The sequence below is a fragment of the Alligator mississippiensis genome, chromosome 3 (assembly GCF_030867095.1).
Source record: "Alligator mississippiensis isolate rAllMis1 chromosome 3, rAllMis1, whole genome shotgun sequence".
Taxonomy (NCBI): Eukaryota; Metazoa; Chordata; order Crocodylia; family Alligatoridae; genus Alligator; species Alligator mississippiensis.
In genome coordinates this window covers 249,520,271-249,536,580 of record NC_081826.1, presented here as the reverse complement: position 1 = coordinate 249,536,580, position 16,310 = coordinate 249,520,271, and the positions used below count along the sequence as shown (strand labels likewise).

The window sequence follows — 16,310 nt, the reverse complement described above, 5'->3', positions numbered from 1 at the left end:
AGTAGCAGTAGCACAAGATGTGCTGCTGCTACTTGTCCATGGGGAAACAGATGGCCACACTCATCTGGTTTTTTTTTGATTAGATGCTTTCTGATGCTTTCCTTTGTTAGAATAGAATCATAGAAAACTAGGGCTGGAAGGGACCTCAGGAGATAGTCTAGTCCAACCCCCTGCTCAGAGCAGGACCATGCCTACCTATATCATCCCAGCCAAGGCTTTATCTAGTCAGGTCTTAAAAACCTCCAAGAATGGAGATTTCACAACCTCTCTGGGTAACCTGTTTCACTGCTTTACTACCCTCCTGGTGAGAAAGTTCTTCCTAATATCTGACCTAAACTTCCCTTGCTGCAACTTGAGACCATTACTCCTTGTTCTGTCATCTGCCACCACTGAGAACAGTCTAGCTTCATACTCTTTGGAACCACCGTTCAGATAGTTGAAGGCTGCGATAAAATCTCCCCCTCTGTCTTTTCTTCTCCAAACTAAATAAGCCCAGCTCCCTCAGCCTCTCCTCGTAAGTCACGTGCCCCAGCCCCCTAATCACTTTTGTTGCTCTCTGCTAGACTCTCCAGTTTGTCTACATCATTTCTGTAGTGAAACTCTACGCAGTACTCTAGATTTGGCCTCACCAGTGTTGAATAGAAGGGAATAGCCACTTTTCCCTGATCTGCTGGCAACTTTCCTACTTTGGCAACTGCACTTATATTGTTGGTGGAATACCAAATTCTGATCTTGTTTGACATCTTTGGAGGCTGTAACAATTCATTTGAAATAACATAAGGAAACTTAATTAGTATTGTGATTTTTTTCACAGTCACTTCAGATGGGTTGTATTTGTGCCCAGGGCTGTAAGGGCAGTCATTTGGTAGGTGGTTGTGATAATATTCCTGTGGTATGCCCACTCCGTTATGGAAGTAACAACTATACAAGCCTATTTCTCAAATAACAGCACAGAACTGGGCTATTTTTACACTAAACCAGAGTGTGCTCTTTTTCTCAATATGTAGTTAAGAATCTGAAAGACATGTTCTTTATAGTGCTACAGTAATTCTGTCCATTACATCACTTAATTTATAACAGTGTTAACACAAAAATCAATAAGCATTATTTTTAAAATGTCAGGGATGTTAATGGTATGATTTTTTATTTTTTTTTTAAAGAAAAAAAGATTTTAAACTCTTTTTGAACAGAACACATTGATGTAGTGTTGTAGAGGCACATCTTGCTGAAACTGTGGTAGGGAAGATTTAAATTATTATGGCTCAGTCATCTTGAAAAATGTGTGTAGGTAGCTATTCTTAGACATACAAATCTTTCTTGCCATATTGTGGGATTTTGCTAAGTGGGGGAGACTATGTACAGTATATCTTAACAGAAGGTTGCTAAAAATCGCCTTTTAAATTACTTTGAATCATATCAACACTTGGTATAAGTCCCCTAATAATGTTTTTGGTAAATTATTGGAAGAACCACTTACTGAGAGAAGGGATGCATCAGTCTACCAACAGAGACTGGCAAGTCATTACAGAGAACAGAGCTCAAGAAGGGGCAGCTCAGATTAATATTTAGTTCAGGCTAAAATTTTCTGTGACATTGATCTTAAATGGTTTTCTCTACTCCATATAATCAGATTATAAAATCATTAAACCTAGTAAGTACTTTTAATTTTTAAAATAATCTCCAATACATGATGTTTGACTACACCTCAGTTCAATAATGTCTTTTTCCACAATTGATAATGATAGTTTAGCATGTACACAGCACTTTACGGGCATGGATCCTCTTTCCAAGGAAGTTGATGGGCACAGTGCCATTGACTTCAGTGGAAGCAGGATCAGATTTCCATTCACTGAAATAATGTACAAATATTCAGCAATATAATAAACATACACTTGATGAAGATATTCTTTACCCACCAGGACAAGGAGAGAGTGGGGAGTTTGTTGAGTTTGGCACATATTCAGAATGCAGGTACAAGTCATAACTGGATTGTTATTTGGATTGATCAGTCCTCTATAATGGAGTTTTAATAGAGCTTTGCACACAAATATATAATTAACTGAATGAGTTATAACCTAATTATATTGGTTCTATTGATTCCTTTCTTCTACTGTGGGAAAATTGCTTTTGAATCCCTAGATAAACTTAAGATTTCCCCTAACAAAGCTCCTCAGGTCACAGACGTTACTTTCTTACATAAATTTTCATGCACACTCACAAGAGTGTCTGGAACAGGAAGTATACAAAGGATCTGGAAGCATTGCATCTACAGGTTAAATAGGAGTTTGTTCTAAAGATATCTGCAAGGAGTGTTTTCTCATTTTTTCCATCCATGGAGAAAGCTTATCTAGGGGTAGCATTTGCTCCATGGTTAGGACTTCAAAGAAACTAGACAAGCAGAAGTTTTCTAGGAGGGGTTCTACTCCAATATATCCCTTCCTGGAGATGGTTCTGCTTACTTTTGGGGTAACAAAGTGGTTGGCTTTACTGATCTCCGTTTCTTCTTCAAGCAGAGTTCATGTTGCAGACAGCTTGCGCTACCGAGCCCGTGGCCCAGACAGACCTATGCTCTCTAGGGAGCTTCAGTTTAGGATATGCACGAAATTTAGTAACATATTCATCTAAAACTGTATGTTTTCCTAAAAATACTTGAAAGAATTTGGTAAACACACTTTGAAAGAAGTGAGGATACACGTAGATCAGCATTCTCAACTGGTGGGTGACAACCTCAGAGAGGCATTGAAAACATTAAAAACTAGAGGATGGAAAATCTCTATCCTCTGCACACTATAACTCTTCAAGGTCAAGTATGCTCTGTCAGGCTCTTAAAGCGCACAGACAAATATCTAAACAGTAGTATAACTGAGGGGGGTGACCAGGGCAGTAGAACTGTCCTCTGCCTTTGTGAGGAAGAGGGTGCAAAAGCATCCATTGCTGCCATGGTGGTTGATTGTGCCACTACAATCAGCACAGCAGGAGCTGGCACTAGGCCAGGCACCATTTATATTCCTGAGCAGAGAGCTGCACTGCTACAGCTCTGTATATATGGCTTGGCAGTGTCAATTCTTATTTTATCATAAATGTAAAGAAGACATTTCTTTCTTTTACTTCAAATAAGGAGTTGCAAAACTGAGAACGAGTTGATAGAAGGTCTATTGTTGTCTGCATTCTAATACGTTACAGTTGTATTCCAGTTTCTGTCTATTGAAGTATCATTGTAGCCATCTTTCCACAGAGGTTTATAGGTTAGGACATTTTCTGTATTCATTCTCAAAAGAATTGTCCCCTATTAGTGATTTTCTCTCCAGAAAAAAAATAAAAATTAAATTGATGGACCAAAGTCCTTCCAACTGATGGATTTTTATTTGAATGTTTCTATAACTTACTGTAACAAGTGGGCATCCCAGGGCTGGTCTAAATGTAGGCCCACCCACTTGTCTCTGGGCAAACCACCTGCTTACCTTTCCTGCCACACCTTGATGATAATGATTGATAGATTTTAACAAGGCAGGAGGCTGCCTATTTACTTGCCCTGGTGGCAAGGGCTGATGTACGCAGCTCTGATCACCCCTGTACCATGTCCCATTCCTCACAGATGGCATCCATGCTCTTACAGTGTCCCACACTGGGACCTGAGCTCCAAAGTCTCACATGGGACTCGCTCCCCATTGGAGCTCATAGTCCCAGTACCTTCACACTGGGCTCTCCTTCTGGTGTTCATCACTCAGGGTTCCCAGCCCCTATCCATTTAGGGCTCCAAACCCCATCTCAATTCTGCTCCAGGACCCTAACATCATTGGGCTCCAAGCCCTTAACACCTCTGGGCTCCAAGCTGTATTTCACTTCCCTACATTGAGACTTATCCCCTTGAGACTTATTGGGCTCACAGTCCCTTATCCCCTTGCCCCATGAACTTCACTCATAGCTCCCTGAAGGCTCAGGGCCCCAGCTGCCTGGAGCCTCACTCCCAGCTTCCTCAGTGCAGCCTCAGATCTCACCGTGAGTCTGGGCACTATCTCTGGCCCCTTACCTAGCCAGGACCCTGCCTCAGAACTCAGGTGAGTCTGGGTCGTTGCTTTGTTCTTCTGGGTATGCTCCCCTAGCCTTTCTCCTCCACAGGGTTACCCAAAAGGCAGCAGGGGCTGAGGCTTTCTGGCACCCCATATTCGCCATTCACTGGAGCAGCCCCAGGTGTGGCATTTCCTGGAGACTGCCCTGCCACCGGCAGTCCCACCACACCATCCAGCCCCAGCAGGGTGTAGTTTTAGGTCATGCCCCAAGACCAGGAGCCTCCAGCCATCCCCTTAGCTCCTACTTTTACCTCCAAGGTGTCACAAGCAGCAACTCCAGCTGGGTGGTATTCTCCCAGCCATCAGCAGCAGACTGCTGGCTGGCTTTGCTGTTCAGGGCCTTCCTCTTATAAGGAGCAGCTGGCTCTGTTCCCAGTCAGGCACTGGTGCCTAATTGGGTATTGCAACCATCTGCCTTACTGCTGCCCACGCCCCTGTAAGTAACAGAGCACACCTTGTGCTCCATTACACTTACCTATATACTTAATTTTGGAAATGTCCAGTAAAAGGCTTTGCAGAGCATTACTTCATCTTTTGATCATATAAAGAGAGCTACCAGGAATAATACCAACAATCATGTTTTTCTGTGTAGGAACATAGGAAATACCATACCACCTTAGATCATAGCTACAGCAAGTGGTATTTCTAGAAGTGGCCAATACATGAAGTTAGAGAAGAAGAAAGACAGTACAGCCCATTAATGGTCAAAGCCGATCAAATATTGGTATATAGATAGAGAAGATATCAGAATGCAGTTCAACAAGGAGAAACGCAAAGTGCTGCATCTAGGGAGGAAAAATGTCCAGCACACCTACAGCCTAGGGAATGACCTGCTGGGTGGCATGGAAGTGGAAAGGGATCTTGGAGTCCTAGTGGACTCCAAGATGAACGTGAGTCGGCAGTGTGACGAAGCCATCAAAAAAGCCAATGGCACTTTATTGTGCATCAGCAGATGCATGACGAATAGGTCCAAGGAGGTGATACTTCCCCTCTATCGGGCACTGGTCAGACCGCAGTTGGAGTACTGCGTGCAATTCTGGGCGCCACACTTCAAGAAGGATGTGGATAACCTGGAGAGGGTCCAGAGAAGGGTGACTCATATGGTTAAGGGCTTGCAGACCAAGCCCTACGAGGAGAGACTAGAGAACCTGGACCTTTTCAGCCTCCGCAAGAGAAGGTTGAGAGGCGACCTTGTGGCTGCCTATAAGTTCATCACGGGGGCACAGAAGGGAATTGGTGAGTATTTATTCACCAAGGTGCCCCCGGGGGTTACAAGAAATAATGGCCACAAGCTAGCAGAGAGCAGATTTAGATTGGACATTAGGAAGAACTTCTTCACAGTTCGAGTGGCCAAGGTCTGGAACGGGCTCCCAAGGGAGGTGGTGCTCTCCCCTACCCTGGGGGTCTTCAAGAGGAGGTTAGATGAGTATCTAGCTGGGGTCATCTAGACCCAGCACTCTTTCCTGCTTATGCAGGGGGTCGGACTCGATGATCTATTGAGGTCCCTTCCGATCCTAACATCTATGAGTCTATCTATAAGATATGGGTAAAGTTGCTTCTTGGCTTAAATTCCAAAAAAAAAAAAGGTTCAGTCACATATCCGTTGATACTTCAAGAGCTATTTGTATTTGAAAAGGTAAATTAACTGTTTATGCGAAAATTTTTTTATTTTAATTCACCTTTCATTCACTGAATCATGACAACCATCAGTGCTGCCTTACTTTGCAATGTCAAATGGTTGTGTTGCCTTCTTAAGATGCTGCAAGAGTTGGATAGGAATATGTTATCTACTTTTGCTGGTTATAACAATTCCAGTACAGAAATCTTGTGAACTCTCTATCCATTTTTCAAGATTGCTTTGTTCAATGTTAGTTTTACAAAACTTCAAGATTTTCCAGGATTATAAAATTAATCTTTTTGGAAATATTTGTCAGATTCCAATGGGAGAAATTCTAAAGCCAGTGCCCTCAACCCCCAATCAGAGTAGTAAATCTGGCTCAAATCCTATCTCTTCCAAACTTCCACAGCTCATTGAAACTTCCAGTTTTGTACTCTAGATGAATTTTTTCAACTATGGAACAGATTTTAAATAGTAATTAATTAAGACTACATGCAGGATTACTAAAATGTTGACAACTAAATTAATTTTATTTTGGCAAGCATGGAAAAATGAGTCATCTGTTTATTTACTTCAACGAATGACTGAGATGCCAATTGCAACAATATAATTATGAGCCTGCCATTTCCCACTATAAACCATTATTTTAAAAACTTCTACAAACAAGTTACAAACTTCAGAGAAGTGTTTCATATCTATAATACAAGAAATAATTTAGTTTTGTAAATATAATTTTGAAGTGGCATCATCTATTGCTGTGAGCTTACCAGATTTTAAAGTTAGCAATTTTGCTCTGGTACAGTTTTTGGATAAAAGATTCAGAGAAAAATCAATATGCTACACAAAAGGGAGATGACAGGTCAGTAGGTATTGTTTATTCCTATCAATAAATGTTGTTAGCAGCATTTGTTGTATTTCAGTAACAAATAGAGGGCACAACTGGGGATCAAGCCATAGTGTTAGATACTGTGCTTTTGTACATACGTAAAAAGATAGTTATGGCCCAAGGAGTTTTATAAATGTTCTAGCATGATACAGACTGTCTTTTGGACGAAATGTAAAACAGGTCTTGACCCCATATATTCATTAAAGTCTCTGTGTCCATACCTCCTTGTATCTCTTGAAACTATTTAAAAGTTTGCTATATTGCATGTTGCTGTAGTATACAGGTACTGCAGAGGTAAATTAGATCTGCATAATAGCAAGTTGCACAGAAGACCTTGTGGCATTACCTTCTAATCTTCTCACTTTCTCTGTTACAGATATTCCCCAAGCAGTTATTCCTGCATTTTTTTTATTTCAGCTGAGGTGATAGGATCTTTCAATATGATCAAAAGATGGGGCAGTCTCTTTCAGATGTGTCATCCATGGCTTTTAATAGGAACAATTTTACTGCTGGCTGTCATACTTAGTCTTTGACATTGTAGGTCAGACTGGACGTGTCTTGCAAGTCAGAGCATAAATAAGCTGTGGAGTTTATTGCTCCACAGTTTATTGCTCTCAGGTGCACCATTTGAACATGCACCCAGGAGCAATTAACTTCGGAGCAATATGCTCCATAGTTTATTTATGTGCAGCATGTTGAGCTGGGGCGGAGCAGTCCCAGGGGTCAGCCTGCTAGCCCAGGGCTGCTCCCCCACTGGCTCAATGTGCTGCAGAGGGCTGGCTGGGGCACAAGGTGCTTCAGTTTGGGGCTAGCCAACAGGCAGCCTCTGCACTGAACCACCCTCATGCCCCAGCCAGCCCTGTCAGTATCTACATGTGCACTGCTGCAGGGTAAAGTAGTTTCCTGCAGCCTAATAGGGGTGTATGTGTAATCACCAAGATGTTTATTGCATGGCCAATTAGTCAACTGTGCAGTAAACATCTCATGTAGACGTGCCCACTGTGTGTTATATGAGAGCTGCCTTCATAGTTTATGGATGGAGATTTCATAGCTTAATGTAGCTGGATTCTAACTTTTTTGATGGCTTTGATTGTGTTACACTTGTGTTGTACAGTATCATTGGCTTCAAAATCTGTCTTTGGTTAAACCAAGGTAACCAGTTTTTGGTGGAACTGTAGAGGCTTAATGAATTGCTTCTGCAACTGAACTTCCACTTGAAATTCTAATGGATTTGATCTAATGGGTGGATGAAGAAGGAATACTATCTTACTTTGTTTCCCCTGGGTTGGCTGATAAGAGTTAGTAGTACTAGAAATATTAGTAAAAACTTGCATGTCGCTAAAGCGAGATGATATGACTGATCATACTTAGGAAACAAATAGATTAATAAGAGGCCACTGTAACATAGTTTCTCTTCAGAGTAGGACCTGCCTTTAAACCAAACTCTCTCTGGTGCCTTCTACTCCCTTACAGAGGAATTCAGAAATGGGACAAGTTTGCTCCTTCACTGTAATTTTCTTTCCTTGTGATAAGATTTTTCGTCTTCCAAAGTTCTTCTAGTTTCTGAGTACATACGAGGATGAGGATGCAGACAATAAAGACTGCAGCAATTGTGCTTCACTAGTCATTCCATAGCACTTGCTACAGACAAGTATATGTAACCGTACTACGCTGTTGGTCGATCTTCAGAGAACGTGAGTGGTAAGACTCCTGCTGTGGCTTTTGAACACTGAGTTTCAGAGACCATTGTTCAGCTATATCACAAAGATGGCTGCACTTCTTTTATAAGTAAAAAATGGGGCAACTTGGATCTGTATCCCACAGTTGTAGTGTTTTATGTTCAATAAGTTTTTTGGAAGCTTTCTTGGCTTATATAGCCACGATGGCAAACAAACTTCTTCCAACACCAATTCCTCCGTCCTTCAAGCACTTTATTATTATCCCTGTCTGGCCAATACCAGTCATATTACTAAAACATTATTTTTATGAAATTGCTGATTTAATAGAAGTGTTGCAACCTCCATCAGTACAACAAAAGAATATAATACAATTAGTATTATAATAGCTTTATTACTATGATCTATAACTTCTATCAGGATGATAGAAGTTCCTTCTGTAATTGCAATTTTATAAAAATGCTGCTTCTGCAACACAGTGATTCCACAGTAATGAAGTTTCTGTTGTAGTAATTCCATTATTGGGGAAATATTGTCTGTTGTAGAAGTGCAGAGAGTGATTTTGACTTTGGAACATGTTTTCTTCATGCAGCTGTTGCTGCAGTCCTATTGCCGCCTCAAGCAGTGGGACTGATTATGGTAAATACATGTGTATGCTGATTTGCCTTTGGTGTTTCATGCTATATTTTAATGTTTGATGCTTCCCCACAATTTACTTAAAAGAAAAAGTCACTTCTCTTTTAGGTCCTGCCCAGAACAGCACTTAAGCACATGTCTACATTTAAGTATACAAGCAGAACCCATTGGCTTCAAGTTAACCCTAATTAAAATTACATACACTCATAAACAGTATCTTAGATCAGGACTGTAAAGATAATACAAGAATAAATATCCCTCTTAAATTATTTTTTAAATGGAAAATGTTCTGTTTTCACAGTAGGAATAAAGCCTTTGCTTGTTAATATAGTTACTGATAAATTTAACCTACACTAAAGATTGGATCTTTACACAGACTTATATTAAAATATAAAAATAAAATGAAGAAACAAAAAAAGATGATGTTGTTGACAGTGAATTTTGTAACACAAAATATTTGTGTTTAGGATAAGCTTCAGGTGAAGGAGTTATACAAAAAATGGGCATTGATTTCATCAGGTAAGTGTTGTTTAAAACCAATGGTATAATAAAATCATAATGGTTTAGAGATGATGAACTGAGGAAGGCACGTATCCTAATTTAATAGGAATTAAAGAGGAATGATTAAAATTGCAGGTAGTGCTGAAAATATGTTCAGGCACATGTCATGCCTGCCGCAGCATTGAATACTAGTGTCCTTGATGAAAATTTTGACATCCCTCCATGAATGATTTTTATGAAAGCAACATCATGCAAACTGGATGAGAGCAGAGGCAGTTTGGGACACGAATCCCTTGCACTATCATATAAATGGGGAAGCCATAAACGCTATGATGAATGCTCTAAGGCAGTTTAATGTAGCACTGGAGAAAATAGAAGCCATTACTAATGGAAGGGCTCCAGTTATGACAGAGAAAATAAATAGTGCTGTTACAGGAGACATACCAAAAACAAAATATCTGCTGGCTGGGGAAGACAGGAGCAAGACACGTTACCAGCTATCTACGCTTAATTACCCATTACCTAAAATGATGTTGATTTTTAATTTAAATTTGACATGGATGATATTTCCTACATTATTTTAGGCTGCATCTCAATATGTGCTGCCAGATAAGTGACAGAACCCAATCTGATTAATTTTTGGTGTTTAATTAAAGTTGTACTTTGGAAATGCCCAAACACCGTTTTCCAGTATTGAGATCCATCTCTAGCATTTCTTGATACTGTAGAGCGTTACACTACAGAAAACAGAAAAAGAACAAAGTTCTGTTTTTTATGTTTATCTGTTTCTGACCTTGTAATGGTCATAATTCACAATGATGCAGGTTGGATAAAGGATGATGGATCAAGCCCTAAAACTTTGTGCTGGCCACCCTTCACTGAATGCCACTGTTTCACAGACTAAAGAAAAAAGATGGTTCTCTAATTTTGTGGTTTTCATCCCCTCATGTACCTGGTGTTTTCCACTTAATTTTGCCATAAATAAAGTGTTGCATTCAGTTTTACATGATCAGACAAAACCACTCTCTGTCTACATCTTTTTCCTATCAGCCTTCTGTGTGTTGTTTCATGCTAGAAGTTGAGGTAATATCTCCATAAGTTGGTGAAGCACATGCTTAAAAATCTTTCTTTACATCCCCTAATAGAGAGGTCTTGCCACAGAAGGTAAATTAAGTAACAGTATGAGTCTGAAAATTCATAGGAGCTGCTGTTGCTTGTGAAAATTACATTTCCCGTGAAAGTTGGTCAAGACTCAGAAGAGATATTATATGATGGAGCCCAGCTTATAGCACTGAACAGATTGTATTATGAGTCTGTATAGGATTACATACAGGAAAATAATGCAGTAGATTTCAGATAAACCATCTCACTGCCTGGCATTCCATTACTGTCCAGAAGAGTTGTGTGCAACCCATAAATGCAAGAAGGTTCCTTTCTGTACAACTTCAGCTAGTAATTGTGGTAATCAACTTGTAACTCCTGCGCATTTCTCTGAAAATTTATTATTACATGAGAATTACATTGCAAAAAAAGATTAATCTCTGGTTAAAAATAAGTACATTTTTATTATTTCAAATTGGGTTTTTGCTTGAAATTGCAGAATGACTTAGGTTTTTTATGTGGCTGACAAACAGATCTGACTAGCTAAAGTACAGGATTGCTGCCATAAGACATAGGATAGGTTTCATGCCACATGATATATCACCATACCATTACATGGCTGCATCATAGCTGTAATATGGATGTATATGAAGTGTATGCAATACAGGCTTCCATACTCTTACCTAATATTCTTCTTGTAAAGCTCAGGAAGGATTCTGGATACACTGTATCAGAGAACTAAACACCCCCCCCACCCCCCTTAATCCACAGAATGGGCAGCAGTAGGCAGGTTTCCTATGCCAACATGTTTCAGTGCTGACCTAAAGAGACCACCTCAAGGGGCCCAGGGTTAATTCATTCTCTGTGGCTGATTCAGTTCTTGGCTTCTCTGCCATGACTACTAACAAGGGCACTAATTAATGCCAGTTTTAATTATGTAAAACCTGACAATTTCATATAGGTTATTGTATAATAATGGCTTTCAGCTACTACTAACCTGGGCCAGGTTTGAATTGACCTGGCAATAAAGGGCTCTATATTCCATTATCAATTCCTAAGCTACTAGTCTTTGATAACTCTTACATTTTTACTGGCAACTGTCCACTACTTTCTTCTCAAAGCTGCAGCTTTAGTGATTTAACTTATTTTCACTCAGCATTATAATGGCTTGCTAATGCACGCGTGGGGATGCGACTATTAATATAACTTAGAATTCAGGCTTTGACCAGGCTTCTAGCTTCAATATAGCACTTTGACTTCTCTCCCTTACTGACCCATCAGTACCTTTCTACCTAAAGACTTCTGTTCCTTGACATACTTTGGCTAACAATCTCTTATGGTTTTCTGTGCCTTTGGCTTTCCCACAAGATATGCAGTTCCCACTTTATGGTGTATATCCCTGATTTTTCAGCTTTGAAAAATTCTGAGTTGCAGAACAGTAGATTGCCTGTTACTTAGAGGTAGGTGCAAACATGCACATGAACAAATATATTTAAATTTTCCTCGTTAGACAAAACTGTTTGCTTGACATGAGTCTCAGCTGCTCTTGTTTGTAGAGGATCTCTTTGAAGTCAGCAGCAGTAATGAACACCAGTTTCCTGCATTAGAGCTGAACAAATAATTCAAACTTACTAGCTTGTGAAGACAAGCTTCGAAATGTGGACACTATCTTTGTGCATGTGTAGACAGGCAGCTGTAGTGCATCTGCCCTACTCACAGCTTTGCAAAGCAACAGCAGCATGAAATAAATAAATCTCTGCTAGTTTCATTTTTGCCATTCAGAATTTTTTAGATGCTACTGAAGTTTTCAACAATCATGCGTTCATGGTGCTGCCCCTGCCTCAGAAAGCGTCAAAGACAGGCTGTGGAGCTATTAAAAAAAAAGAACACTGGAATGGGCAGAGGAGGGATTGAGTAAGTAGCTAAGGCTAAATTAACCTCCCCTTAAACACCAGCTAGGTCAGGTGAAAGAAAAACTGCTTCTACACCAGTGGCTCCCAACCTTCTGGTCCCACATGAGTGACATGTGAAGCAGGTAGGATCCTACGTGGGTTCAGCACTTGGGGTCAGTACTTGGGTGCGATCCAGCATGCTGGCCTGACTCCGCGTGTCTGGATCCAGCCATGTGCTGATGCTGTCTGGGACACAGACCCACGTTATCTGGGCTGCCCACAGGTTCAGAAATGTGGCAGCAGGAGAGAGGCAATTAATGCTGCCACTGCTTCCCTGCTGCCAAATTTCCAAACCCTTGGGGAGCCCTGCAGGCCAGATGACATGGCTCTGTGGACTGGATCTGGCCCACACACTAGGATGAAGGTTTAGCAGCACCCCTCTTCTACAACATTGCACAGGTAGAAGAGATTGGCTTCACATTTATCACACACCTAAGAACAACAGTCTGATATGAAAGATAGAGGGACCAAGGTTACTACCCTGGTAGAAACCCTGGTAGAAATGCTGCCTGAGTAGTGGTGGGCTGGATTCACCCTTCTCTTGGCCAGTTTTTCTTTGAAGAAAGTTGCAACAAAAGGAGTAGCTAGAAGGGCGAGATGTAGCATAGTGAATTAATAAGCTGTTACCAAAAAAAGCTTGACTTTGAATTCCTGTGTCAGGCATAAATTAGTTTTGCCCAACTCAGGCTTCAAGGACCAGGTCAAATATTGAACCACAAAATACTGAGGAGTAAATCTGTATGAATATCCAGCTTGTGCAATTGCTTTTGTGTTCAATGTGTTGAGCAAAAAGAATAAAAAAGGATGCATCATTGTTAATATTGGGAACACGTGTTATTTCTTTACACTGTTCGTTCACCACCTTTTAAGGCTGCTGGTTCTAATTGCTTGTTTACTGTACTTTTTTAATTACTAGTTAACTGAACCTTGTTATTTCTCTTTGTTTACCATTGCCCTGAAATCTCTCTTTTCTAGAAATATTTAGAAATGTAGGATTCATTTAGATTTGTAGTTGATTGGAAGAGATATTTACTGTAATTCATAGTGGTGCTTTTTTTGCTCATTGTAGAGTGGCATCAGTTCACTGTTGTGGACAGCAGATGGTAGCATTCTTGCATGAATTAACAGTTTGCACTGGAAATGTAAAACAAAGGGGTCTGAAATATTTTGATGGTTTTAAGCTTCTAAGTGTGATGTTAACAACAATGATGGATAGCCTCAGCCATACATTTTTAGCACCAGAACAAAATGTCCTGCATCTCTGAGAGGCCTCAAATATTATACTAGCGCAGTAGGCCCAATCCTGCTCTCAGTGAAGACAATGGTAAAAATAGGGCTACAATTTTGCCCTTTTTTATGCTGGGGATGCATGAGTTTTTATTACGTCAGAGACTAAGTTACGGGCATTTTCTAGTGAGTGTAGGCAAACAGCCAGATCTTTCAATAAAATACAGCCACAGGACTTCCAGAATCTGGCCCCAGGTACATTGCATCTAAGATGGCATACAGTCAGTGAGCAGCTTTTGGCTTCTGAATGTTGCTTCCTGGAAATGCATGGGAAGCATTTCCAGGGAGAAGGCCTGAGGCCAGGATGTCTCTGTCAAATTCTCAGGTGCAATTTCAGTCTACTAGGACTGTTAGTAAACTCATGCAACAGGGGGGATTGATCCCACACAAAACAGAACTAGGACCAGGAGAATGTATGCTGCCTTGATATGCTGGCACACATCCCTGCTTCCTCATCCTCCTGACTCGTCTTGTATGCACCTTAGCTGAGCATTTTACTCCACGTTGTCTAAAACTAAATGTTGATTTTTTGGAAGGCATGAAGTGTACTGTGGCTTCTTATTTTGATATTTTATTTTGCTAGTCTCACTCTCCAACTGTTCTTTATTGTGCCATATTAAAGACTTATTCTTCCAGAGCATGGAGATGAAGTGAGATCTGTTTATTCTGATACAGCAGTACTTAACGGTGACCTGAGCAGTGCTAAAGCAAAATAACTTCTCAAATGCAAAACATGTGATAGTCCAATGTGCTGATCTGTGGGCATAAGTGATATGAGAATGTATGAGATCATTGTTAAGGCTTTGCATCGAAGTGCAACCTAATTAAGTTGGGACATGTATTGCTTTTGAATATCTGGACATGAAAATGGAAAATTTATGAAGTATTGGACTGTGTTTTTAGCAGTGTTCTTGGCAATATAAAGATGGAAGGGAATGTACCAGTCTTTTCCTGCACTGTACTCTCCTATTTTTAATGCCCTGGGTATGAAGTGTGTCCATCTGCAATCTAAATTGTCACTGAAGGTAGTTTTTGTTTGCTAGGGTGATGTTATTTAAGCCATGCTCTTTGTGGAAACCCTCAACCCTCTGCATTTTCTTAACTATGTCTATTTGTGTGGACTGGGATAATGGCTTTCCTCAGTTCGTGTGGACTGGAACTTGGGGCATTTACCAGCTAGAGCAGGCTAGTCCAACATATGGTCTGTGGGCCGCCATGCGGCCTGCCGAGCCATTTTCTGAGGCCTGAGGTCCCTTGCTCAGGACAGGTGGGTGGGGGAGGGGAGGGGAGCTGCTCACCCCTGCAGGGCCAGGCTCGCGTGACCTCCCACAACACGTGAGCTGGGTCCCGCTGCTGCGCCAAGGGCTGCGTGGAGTGGGGCTGCCCCGGCCGTGCCTGACAGGATGAGCTGGGGACAGCACCCGCTTTTACTTGTCTCCAGCTCAGCGCCTCCGGATTGGCTCCCTTGCGCCAATCCCTTGCTCCCCCCGGGAGTGGGGATTGTCGCTCCCTGTGGCTGGGCCGGGCGCTGCTCTCCTGCCGCGGCAGCTGCCTGCACCCTCCTGGGGACCGTTTGCCTTTGCCGCAGGGAAGTGCGGAGGAGTGGAGCAGCCCGTGTTCCCCTGAGGCCTTCCCCCGCCAGGAGCCACCCTGGGCAGACCAGGCCCGAAACCCTGCCAGGCTGGGAACTGGCCTTGCTCCCGCAGTTCTGCCATCCCCAGTCTCAGACGTTGGCTTGTCCCTGGCCACATCTGCCCAAGCGCTGCCCAAAGGCAGCGGTGTTGCTGGTGTGGGCAAAGCCTGGGAAAGCAGTGGCATAGTCAGCCCCTTGGCCTGCATGAGAGCACTGGCTACATTGGTTTGGTCACATATTTTAACACGACTGTCAAATATCTTCTGGAGCTGCCTTCAAATGGTGGTTGTAGTAGGCAGAAGCGGGGCCCCAGCTGTTGGGATGGCTGGTCCAGGACATCATTTGCTTTAGTTTGTCACTAGCTTAGCACAGGTGGGGGTTTATGCCAGCTTTGCCTTATTTCAGGCTTGTCCAACATACGGCCCACAAGGTGATAAAATATGAATGTGGCTCGCCGGCCCACTGGGTGATAAAAAGTTCATGATCCGGCCCCATATTCAAAAAGGTTGGACACCCCTGAGCTAGAGGAAGCTGAAGCAGAACTGAGGCTTCTAAGTTGGCACCAGCTAAAGCTGCCTTTGCTTCCCAGCTTTTTCTTGGTGAGCCCCAAAGAACAGGGACAGAGGTTATCAAGGAGCTTCTCAGTGGAGGCTCCTTGGCTCACGCATTACATTGTGCCAAAAAACCATTACAGGGAAACTGTGCCTACTTGTTTTCAGCTGTTAACTTCCTCTGCTGCTGTTAAAGTGTTGAGCTGTTTTTAAAAGCCTTTACATCATAATTAAAACAATAGGATAGCCTAGTTAATATACTTATTTCTCTTTCAGAATAAGAAACTCTGTGCGCAAGAATTGATTGGTTAAATGCAAGTTAATTACTAGCATAGATGACAAACTTTTGTAACTTCACAGAAGTGAATGGAGTTACACCAGCATTGAGTTGATCCCAGT

At 41.6% G+C, this 16,310-nt stretch overlaps 1 protein-coding gene across 3 annotated transcripts in view; it reads left to right on the top strand.

Annotated features, from left to right (window-relative positions):
- ATG10 (autophagy related 10) overlaps positions 1–16,310 on the top strand; it is a 158,750-nt gene that overhangs the window by 125,543 nt on the left and 16,897 nt on the right. The gene's annotated exons all lie outside the window — the stretch shown is intronic.